This window comes from Petromyzon marinus, chromosome 21 (genome assembly GCF_048934315.1).
Source record: "Petromyzon marinus isolate PM22_M1 ecotype Great Lakes invasive population chromosome 21, UKy_Petmar_22M1.pri1.0, whole genome shotgun sequence".
NCBI classification, from domain to species: domain Eukaryota; kingdom Metazoa; phylum Chordata; class Hyperoartia; order Petromyzontiformes; family Petromyzontidae; genus Petromyzon; species Petromyzon marinus.
This window is the reverse complement of record NC_133687.1, coordinates 5,530,743-5,542,252: the sequence shown is the minus strand read 5'-3', so window position 1 is coordinate 5,542,252 and position 11,510 is coordinate 5,530,743. Positions and strand designations below refer to the sequence as shown.

Sequence of the window (11,510 nt, the reverse complement as noted above, 5' to 3'; positions counted from 1 at the left end):
CTGACAATGCTGGCTCCATTTCTTAAAACGCGCCCCTGGAAACGCTCTTCAGCTGGCTGGTGTGCAGACTCAGTCGCTGCAGGTTCCCCAGGCAGTCAAACACCCCAGGGGGGATGCTTTTCAGTTGATTTAGCGAAACGTTGTACTCAGATTGTAAATGTCGTGGCTTTGCTCTCCTACACTCCGATGTGCTGTACTAGTGTAAGCGATCTGCGAGCCATCCTCACGCACTCGCACCACACAGACATGAAATCTCCGCACTCAGCAAAGCACGCACCAATCAGACGCACGGGAATTCACGAGACGGGGGTCAAGGGTTAAAGGGCACTGACGTCACACTGACTCGGCATGCGAGACGGAGATGTGTATTGGGAACGAGGGCGCAGATGAGGGTTTAAAGGGAGCTGCGAGACGCGTGTTCGGGGTTTGGTTTTAGGAACGAGTGTAGATGTGGGTTGAAGAATAAACAAGTGAGTAACCAGTCTCCGACTCCTCTTCACTAGTAACGAATTGGCATGTTCTGTTTCCGTAAGAAACTTTACTAATTGGCTGTGTCGAGTGGTGGCGGGTTTAATGACACATTTATATATTTATACGATATCACCCAAAAACCTGTATTATGGGTGATATTGGTCACGAAAGCATACGTGTTAAAACATGACATTGTTATTTTATATTGTATGCCATTATGATTCAATATCGCAGTGATAACAGCAGGAACATCAGGGTTTAGTGTGCTCCACCAGCGCCACCAGACCGTTAAACACCCCGGGCTCAAGCTTCGTGATCTGATTGTCGTACAATTCAAAAATCTGCACATTGATGGGGATTCCCGCAGGCACAGACGTGTGTCTTCTGCTCTGGCATTCCACAGATGCCCCTGTGCACGAACACTGCGAGGGACGGGCGACGGTTTCAGAGGCGGCTCACAACGGCCTCCCCTTGCACGTGAGCGGCGTCGCGTGTGGTCCAGCATTAACACGAGTTGCCTCTTTCTGAAGCTCTCTCTCAGCAAATGTTCTTCTGAAATTGTTTAAGAGTAGCGTGTATGTGTTATAGAGTTTAGTTCATTAAACCGTTTTTGCTGTGGAATTGCTTTCGTGTTTTTTTTTTGTGAATGATGAAGAAAGAAAATGTATTCAAATACGTTTGTTTCCAAGGTCTCCACTGAAAAGAGTGGGCTTCAAAAGTCTCTCACCTGGTTAAATATAGATATGGGGGCTCTATCTTTATTTGTAATATAGATTTTTCATCATCAGCAGCGTTGATATTAATCCACTACTGGACACTATTGCTGAGTTATTGAGACGATATTCGATGCATTGTGTAGAATATCTGTGAAGCAGTTACAATGCAGTATTTACGGACATCATTGCTGACATCCGTTATGTAAGCAGCACTATTGTTGTTATTTAAGGACTGGCGTTAAAGAAAATACATTGATCTTTGCACTTTATTCGTGCGACTGCCATTACTGGAACATCACTGTTTATACAAATATTCATGACTGCACATAAAGTCTTATTATATTTGATAAGCTCGTGTTTGTTGTTGTTTACTATTGTGTGTTTTTGTTGTTCGTCTTTCTACGCTGAGTTATTGGTCACTGTTCATATTGGGTGCATTATCACTACTGGCGAGACTCTCACGCGCGTGGCTACAGCGCCACCGCCAGTCGCGCCCCTGCGAACGCTCTCAGCCAATTGCTGGACAAACTGAACCACTGCAGATTCACCAGGCGGCCAAACACTCCTTCGGGAAGGGTCTGAAGCCGATTACTACCCAGATCCATATACGTGAGCTGCGCTCGATTGTCAAGCACCCCTGGCTCGAGCATCGTGATTTGATTGTGTTTTATTAAAGCAGCTATCGCGTGATAGTGGGGATTCCCGCAGGAACAGACGCGAGGCTTCTCCCGTGGAAGTCCGCATCTGTCCCTAGGCAAGAACACTGTGCGGTACGGGCGACGGTTTAGGGGCAGCCACAACTGCATTGTGTTCTACCTTCATAAAGGCCCTGCAGAGCACTCAACCCGCGCTAGTATTACGTGGACATTTTAAAGATCAGCATTTTCCTGAACTTAAGTAAAAAAATTGGTTTGATCCTCGTTTTGCAGTCATTGCGAACCGGGCTGCGACAATCACCTGGCTGGTCACGTGGGAAGGAAGCATAGAAATCCCACCGCACGTTTCGAGGAGGGGTGCGACTTAGCACCGCCTGGAATGATCTCTACGTTACGTTTGTTCTACCGTGCTTTCACCAACGCATTACATGTAATATAGAAGGTGTCCATGTTAGAATTGCCATTTATTTGTTCGCAGTTCTGCGCTATCGTGTCGATATAAAGGCCCTCAGGGACGCTATTCAAATGGTTGTTGCGCAGACTATTGCCTAGTCAGTCTAAAGGAAATAAAGTTGTATAGCAATCAGTCCACGGCTCTGCCTAGTGGTGTCCATCTCAAACTGACCCAACTGACGTGAGTGGTGCTGCACAGTCACAGCTGGAGACCGTTTCACAGGTCCAGGTTTTATCCACGATCACGTGCAGTTTGTGTGCACGATGCACGCTCATAGGGGACTGTGACGTCATTGTTTAGCCAAAGCGACGGGCTGAATTTATACAGCCAGGGTGAGGTTGTTGTGGATCATGGGTCCATTGGTCAAAGTGAACCTTCGTCTAAACTCGTGAATGTCCTCACACACAGACTCTTTAAAAATCGCATTATACTCAGTGCAGAAGTCTCAGGAACTTACCACCAGCTGAGCAGTCCCATAAATTGCCATAAGCTCCCCGTGTTCTCTCCAGTTTTGCCATCCGCTGAACGCAGTTAACATAGCTAACATTGCAAACCGGTACCGCACCTACATGGGGAAATGCATGCGTATAGATGCACCCGTAGATTTTAAAGTATATATATTTAATAGTTCGGCATCCATACTCAATGTAATGTTAAGTACGAAAGTCAGTTGCTTTGTCACACTGAGTGTAAAATCACTAAAAGTCATCGCTGTAAACAATTTCACGCGAAATGTAACCATCGTGTTTGTTTCATCGTATAATTCCATTTGTACCAAGATTATATTTGCTTGGGAACCAGCCTCGGCTCTACCCGCCAGGATGTTTGAGAATTGCCAATTGATCCTTCATATCAAGACCTGAAATTACAAATTGAATAAACTGTAGAAAACTACCAACATATAAATAAAATCATATTTACATTACGCATTGTCTTCACTTATAAATAACAGTTGTAATATATAAGTAAGAAAACAAATGCTCGTGGAATGAGACGAACAGTCTGGCTGTAGTGAACTCAATTCCAGGCACATGCTGGTGGGTTTCCACATCTTGAATTTGTCTGGGGATCGGTTGATGATCATTCCCGAGGGGGTGTTTGACCGCCTGGTCAATCTGCAGAAGCTGTGGTTCAATCAGAACCAACTGTTGACTCTCCCTGCTGACAAATTTGTACGTACTACGGCACGTGAGAATCTCTGTAATCACTCAATACCAGCTCTAATTATTCATACGATGTAATAATTTACTATGCACACATACCTGATATCAGACGCTCAAATCATTGCTCAGTGACACTGCAGACTAACTCGTAGCACAAAAGGACAACAGGACGATGATGGTGACGACGACTGTGGATGTCAATAACGCGGTAGCTTTATGAACTGAACGCGACTCGTGACGAGCGTCATCTCTATCCCGGTGCCCAGCGACAAAGCAGACACCGTGCCCGTTAGTGCTGGCACCGTTTGTAAAACGCGTCCCTGGGAACACTCTTCAGCTGGTTATTGTGCAGACCCAGATGAGTGAGCTGGGTCAGTTTATCAAACTGCCCAACGGGTACAGCCGACAGTTTGATATTCTCCATATACAGATGCTGCAGATTCTCCATGCGGTCAAACAGTCCCGCGGAGAGAGAAGCGAGTTCCTCACTATGCAGGAACCTCAGACACTCTTTATCTACTGTTAAAGGAAGACTCTATCAGACCCATCAAGCTTGTGAGCGGATTGGTGTTGTTCTGAAAAATTATCAAATTACTCAATCAACGCCATTTGTCTTTCCACTGCTGGATGAAGTGACCATATTTCACCACACTTTATTGGGGGGGGGGGGGGGGGGGGGTGCTATACCGCTATTGAACAACAAAGAGTGGACTAATGGTCTGGCTTTATTTGAATGGACTCAGGGAATGGCGAAATGAAATGATGTACAAAGCGCAATAAATCTAATTATCATCCACAAATAATTCTACATATTGGTCAATAGCATTGCTTTAAAGTGATACATATATGAAACTCGACGTCTTGGCACGTTAACAAGAAATTAAGAATGATCATCGCCGAAAATGTGACCCATTACATTTTCCAATTATGGTGGTGTGTGTGTGTTTAGTCATCTGTGCTTTTTTACCACTGCCTGCCAGGACAGTTCGCCAAATAATTTGTAAAGTTCCACAAGGTGCCGTCGACTCGACTTAGGCTGTGACTCCATTTCAACTGCGATTACAGTTCAAACGAGCTCATACCTGACATGCAACCAGCTGCCGGCTATCCCTCAGGGGGTGTTTGATAAACTCACCCAGCTCACTGTTCTGAATCTGCGTCACAACCAACTGCAATTCGTTCCTGTTGGCGTGTTTGAGCGGCTGGTGAGTCTACAGGAGCTGTATCGGTACAACAACCAACTGAATAGCGCTGCTCTTTCGGATGCCGATTGACTGACTAAGTTGTAGAGCATCTGTGTGGGTCTGATACGATCATATAAACACCACACCTTGTACAATGTCGTTATTACCAATTCCACTTGTATACAGCCCAAATGCTCCCGAAATAAATGTATTCCAACTTTACTTATTCTGGGTCACTGAAAATGAAAATGACGCTTAAATTGTTGATTGGCTCTAGCTTTAAATATATGCTACTGGGTAATTATATACGACCCTTGACTTGGGAACGGCGGAGGATAAGTGAGTTATGAAGGAAAGGGATCTATCATACATATTTGACTGTATCTATGAATAAATCTATGACTGGGTTTGGACAGTGCTTGCTTTTTGAGCAAAACAATGAATGATGCAATCTGAACTTGGTATTGCATCATACATGATATGAATTGCATCATGTTATTCCTAGTAGTCATGAAAGATGCAATCATAACTAGACTTACACCCCTCTGCTGAGCAAATTGCCCTATATTAGCTCTAGAAATCGTACAGTGTCGTGCTGTCTTATTTGTCAGTGTTTGATTTTGCAAACTGACACATTTCTGTTTAGCCAAAGTGAGCAGAGATGCCTCGTACTTGTCTAAACAAAGCATATAACTTCTGCTATGTTTGTGGAGATGTGACTTTTGTATCACACAAGCGCAGTATAACCACTATGGTTAAGAAAGCCTATCACCTCTATTTTGGCTGCAAAATTAGAGATCAGGACAAGATGTGGGCCCCATACATATCCTGCAATAATTGTGCAACAAATCTTCGCCAGTGGTTAAACAACTATGCCGTTTTCAGTGCCAATGATTTGGAAAGAGCCAACAGATCATATCAGCAATTGCTACTTCTGCATGGCACCTCCAGTTGGGAAAGGTGTGTCAAAGAATAAAAAGTGGACTGTGCATTATCCAAACATTCCATCAGCTATACGCTCAGTACCCCAAGGAGGACAGCGAGTTCCTGATGCACAAGAATCATTGTCACTTGAGTCAGACGAGGAAGAGAATGAAACTTTTACTCCTGAAACATTAAGGTCACATGACCCAGATTTTCTCCCATCCTCCTCTGAACCACACCTCATAACACAAGGTGAACTGAAAGACCTTATCAGGGATTTGGAACTACCCAAGAGTAAGGAAGAGCTATTGGCATCCAGACTGCAGCAGTGGAATCTCCTGGCAGGTGATGTTAGGGTTTCCATGTTGCGCAACCATCAAAATAATCTTGTCCCATTCTTCTTCATCGAAGGTGATCTCGTAGCCTGCAACAACATCGATGGTGTGATGGCAGCCATCAACATCGTTCATGATCCCGATGAGTGGAGTCTGTTCATCGATTCATCGAAGATGAGTCATGAAGCTCTTTTGCTGCATAATGCCAATGTTTTTCCATCAATTCCAGCTGGTCATGCAGTCCATATGAAGGAAACCTATGACAACATTAAACAACTTTTGAGGTGCATTAACTATGACCAACATCAGTGGCAGCTTTGTGGCAATGTAAATGTTGTTGCTCTCTTGCTTGGCCTGCAGACTGGTGTTGGATATGAGCCTTTTTCAAAATTAATATTAAGAATATTTACCGATATATACTTTTTTACTGGAATAATGAATGCAACACAAACCAGAGTCTCTGAGAACAACAGATGTAGAGTGTAAAGAGGGCAATTATAAATTAACAATAATAAAAACTCCCGCGGCGAAGGAAGGGTGGTGATTATCTGGGAGATCTCCAGATGGACAAGCTGTTTGAGGTGCCACTGGGTTGGGGTCACCAAGGGGGGAGTTCCCATTCCAAGCCCCAACCTCGCCCCCCTTTTGTCAGCCGAGTGGCGCCACAAGTTAGATAATTTGCCTCGTATTTTGCTATTAAACCACGGTTAAATTTCAAAATTCCATAACAAAAATAAGCTAACATTATCAACCATCGAACACCCACTCCAATTAAAGCAGGCCATAATCTACATCAGTGAATCATTACCCATTTTATTAATTCGATATCAAATGATTTTCACCTTTAATACTTTTACTGTTAAAGCACAAAGCGGGGAGACATGAAATACAGAGTCACATCAAGGGTTATCGAGAAGGAATGAGGCGAACGGGCAAACTTACGAAACGAGTTAAACAATATTCCAAGAGACTCCCGACCGTCTTTGTCTCTCCCGCAGCGCGAGAGAGAAAGGAATCTCACACCAGAGCGAGGAGATCATTATCACGGGACTCAGTGATGGTCCCCCCACCCCGCCCCGCGACCACGGGCAGACGGGTGGTTAGCAGCAAAACCAGGCAAGCAGGTTTTAAATTAAAGAAAATTACAATACACAATTTCATACATAACATTAATGTTATAATCTTAGTTTTTTTTCGGTAAAGTCACGTTGAAGGGAAACAACAAAATAATAAAATATATATAAAACAATAAAAAAATTCTCACGACGTTTCGACCATAACTCAAACGGTCGTCTTCAGGTGTGTTGGTTTGCATAAATTTATTTTTAAACGGCGCATTTATTTATTTATAAAAAAAACGTTAGCGCCACGCGCAACGATTTGGCAGTTTATTTAGGACTAGTCCATCTATATTCTGAAAAGAGGAGGGGGGAGACGAAATTTTTATAATGTATGCTGTCTGAAAGCCACTGTAAGCGTGAACAATCATTGTTTTATATATATTTTATTATTTTGTTGTTTCCCTTCAACGTGACTTTACCGAAGAAAAAAACTAAGAATATGAATTACTGCAGTCACGAAAGCTTTAAATCAAAACATTAATGTTAACGCTATTCACCGTAAACTATATTCCGTTATATAACCTTGCAAGGAATACGAATTCCCTGGGTCAAGAAACATACCCCCTAACGCAGGATATTGGAAATAAAATGATATTATGATAAGCATACACACAGAATGACGGAAATAATAAAAAAACTGAAGGATCAGGAACGGGGCGAATCACAACCTTGTTGAACATAAACCACATGATATTTGATGGGATTTTGAATCGGGGGCCAGGGAAAAAGAGAGTCGCCCGGCCGCCTTTGTCTTCAGCAGCACATTATGAGAATATGCATACGCTCAAGGAGAGCATCATCTCCTCATGGATAAAATCGAATACCTTGAATTACAGACAGAATCATAGATGCAAGTGGTATGATGCCAAACCATGATGGGATAAATGTTATCTTTAAAAACCTTAAACTCCTTGTGCGCCGGAAAATGTCCTACAGTGGGGGGAATCTCGCCCCTCCCTCCAGATTGTATAACGCAGACAGAGGGACACCTTCGAGACGATTTTGAAGCATCTGTGTCCTTTGATGGTTTATGGCTCGAGGAAACCGAACAGAACCATGTCATAAATGACACACGCACAAACATACACACGGACACACAAACCCCCTACCCCATGAAACAGCTAGATCAAAGGTAGCTCCGCCCTTGTGAGGAGGAGCTAAGGAGAGAGATTTTGGCATAAAGAAAGAGCGCTCCAGCATTGAATTCAGCTACGACCAGCGGGTCAGCTCAGCATCTGCCAGCAGAAGAAGACGGCGACCATCAGAAAACCAGCCACCACCGACGCAGGATAAGTCTTTACAAACCCACCAGAATGGCGAGGCTCGCTGTTTGGCAAAAGGCTACCCGCTGTTAGCTGACAGCACCATCCAGAGAGAGAGAGCGCCGACAGAGCATCAGTGTGCCAGCTAGCCGCAGACGTACTGCGAGCATCATCTCCCGACGGAGAGAGCGCCCACGGCAAGCAACTTCGCCAACAACCGCGCCGCTGCGAGCGGACGAGCTCCTAGCACCATCTACCGATGGGTCATCACAACTACAACATCGCGCCGACGGCGGACAACCGCGACAGCTGCAGCGAGCTGTGACCGCCATCTACCGACCGAGAGCAGCGACTACAGCATCGTGCCACTCCGTCAGCCAGCGAGGGTCGAATCAACCACTGTCAAGACGAATCCACCATACGTATGATGCATTGCCCCCCACCACACAACAACCAGGCGTCTGCTTGACGCAAATAATTAATTCCGAACTTTGAACCAACTTTCCACTATCCATATCACTCAACACACATGCAAGTCATTAACTAAAGCCGATTCCTCAAGACCTGAACCATCAGTGACTGTAGAAGCATCGCGACAGACCAAGTGATAATCATCCATCGGTTATAAGTATGGTAATGATTTTCCACCGTAATGCTTTCATTTGGGTTGCACTTCTAATCGCATAAATTACCAACGGATCCATCAATACGAATTAATCCTTGCCCCTTTCGCCGCGGAACTACGCGCAAGCGCGGGGGAATAGCGTGTTCAACCAGTTTCCTTATCAGGCGATCTGATCCATAATTAATTAAAAGTAGGCCCCAGATAAGGATCTCAGAGGAAAAAGGGCACACCATCGCACGTCCTCACTCCAAGCCATTTCTGTAATCATATAATCTTGCCGATGGATCTATTGATGTCTGTGCCTTTAAGAATAATAACTGTTTATGATTGTCTTTTTCGTATGAATATCGCCGTATGATCTTTAAGTACCTCGTTCATAATTGCCGCACGTGCTCGTGTTATGCTGCATAAGAAGTAATTGCTCTGATATCCAAAGTGAAACAACGTGACAAGAATTGCCGTGAAGGTTGCTTATGATCGATAATGAGTGCGGTACTGTGTCTGGAAATTCCAGTATAATATTTCTTAATAGAGTATCAAGGTTTTTGTTAGAATAACATATGCATGTTTTAGCATCTCTCTCTCTCACCAACTGCTAAGATTTAATTAGAAAATAAATTGATTAATGCAGAAGTTGTGCGTGTTTCTTTCCTGAATTATGCATAAGAACTGATTCTGCGTTGAGATCTGAACTTAGAGACCAAAAATATAAACTCACTAATCCACTCAATAAATGTTGAAGCGAGAATAATTGTATTATACTGATCGATAATACGATGCTAAACAGTGAAGCCAAGTTTAATCTGGCATGCTCACAGTAACTGCATAACTGCATACGACTAATTGCATTATCCCGATTGATAATGCGACCTAATTGCATAACTGCATACGACTAATTGCATTATCCCGATTTATAATACGACCTCGCCAGCGAGGCAGGGCCTAATTATCATAACGATGTGCATTATCATAACCACACCCATTCGCATAAATTAATACGATTATCTCTCGAATTAGCATAATTTATATGCATAATTACACAAATTAACATTTCGGATAAATTATGCAATTTTTTAATTTCTATTAATTTTCATTATTTTCATCAAATTTTCATAACCCACATATACAACACTGGATACACAAAGTATTGCTGTTTTCTCTACGAATGGGATAGTCGTGCGAGATATTCCACTACATTAAGATAGATTGGCCACTCTGGCAGTCATTGGTACCTGGGAGGTAAAGCGTTCAGCATCCACCACTTGTTGAATCAAGGACGATTTTGTTACCACCCTTACACATCAAGCTGGGTCTGATGCAGAACTTTGACAAAGTCATGGACAAAACACAAGCAGCTTTCAAGTACCCCCGTAGACAATATCCAAGGTTAAGTGAAGCTAAGATAAAGGAAGGTGTCTTTGTTGGTCGTCAGATTCGTGAACTTCTTCGAGATGGTGCATTTTAAAGTACACTGCATGGCAGGGAAAAGACGGCATGGAAAGCCTTCCGAATTAGTGGCAGCAAATTTTGTCGGAAACAATAAGGCAGACAACTACAGGGAGTTGGTTGAAACCCTCCTCAAGGCATACAAAAGCCTTGGTTGCAACATGTCACTAAAAATCTTTTTTTGCACTTTCATCTAGATTTTTTCCCACCGAACTGCGGAGCAGTGAACGACGAGCAAGACAAGCGATATCACCAGGACAATGCAACAATGGAGAAACACTATTAGGGAGAATGGAGCCCATCAATGCTTGCAGATTATTGCTGGACAGTGACAGAGAGGCTCCCTTTAATGAATAAAAGAGACAAGCCAAGAAGCACCGAGCAGATACTGAATAAGGACTAAACTATGTACTTATATATACGTAATAGTTTTTTGCCTTTTGTTACATTATGAATTTTATTTATATAACGCTTCTGCTGATTTTTTAAGTGTTACATGAACAGGACAGGTGACATGTTATCATGTAAAGCAACCATAAACACATGAAAAGACCTAGGTTTACAATTCATGAGTAAAACTCTACTATCTTTCTACAAAAGAAACAGACGTAAAAGATAATTTTATTGTGTTATTTTATTATTTTATTCTCATTCTATGTGACTTTACCGAAAGAACCAAAGAAGATCGGGGTAATCATTTACACCATTGGAACCTCATTTTTTTATTGTTTTTTTATTTTTTTATTTTTTATTTTATTTTTTTATTGTTTTATATATGTTTTGTTATTTTGTTGTTTCTCTTCAACGTGACTTTACCGAAAAAACTAAGAATATGATCATTGTTATTTTACCTTTTTATCTGGCAACAATTTTTTTTTGCATTGACCACAATACCTGCGATCGGAATGCAAACAAAACATAACTCTGATAATGTATGCACTATCCTTGAAATTGCAAGCTCTCATACTCTGATGGTGCATTGTCTTTGATTTGTGTGCCTTTTGGCGTCATCTGGTCCAACACCATGTGAGACGAGGCTCTAAGGAAAGCTGTCTCGGGTGTGGACCAATCAATTTCAAGGACAGTGCATACATGATCAGAGTTATGTTTTTTTGTTTGCATCCCGACCGCAGGTATTGTGGTCAATGCAAAC

General features: G+C 42.8%; 1 long non-coding RNA gene across 1 annotated transcript; it reads left to right on the top strand.

Moving 5' to 3' along the window:
* Positions 1-223: 223 nt before the first annotated feature.
* On the top strand, positions 224-11,011 carry LOC142925553 (uncharacterized). Its single transcript, XR_012942495.1, has 3 exons — positions 224-470; positions 875-948; positions 10,555-11,011. It is a non-coding gene; the product is annotated as an uncharacterized LOC142925553 (long non-coding RNA).
* Positions 11,012-11,510: the final 499 nt, after the last annotated feature.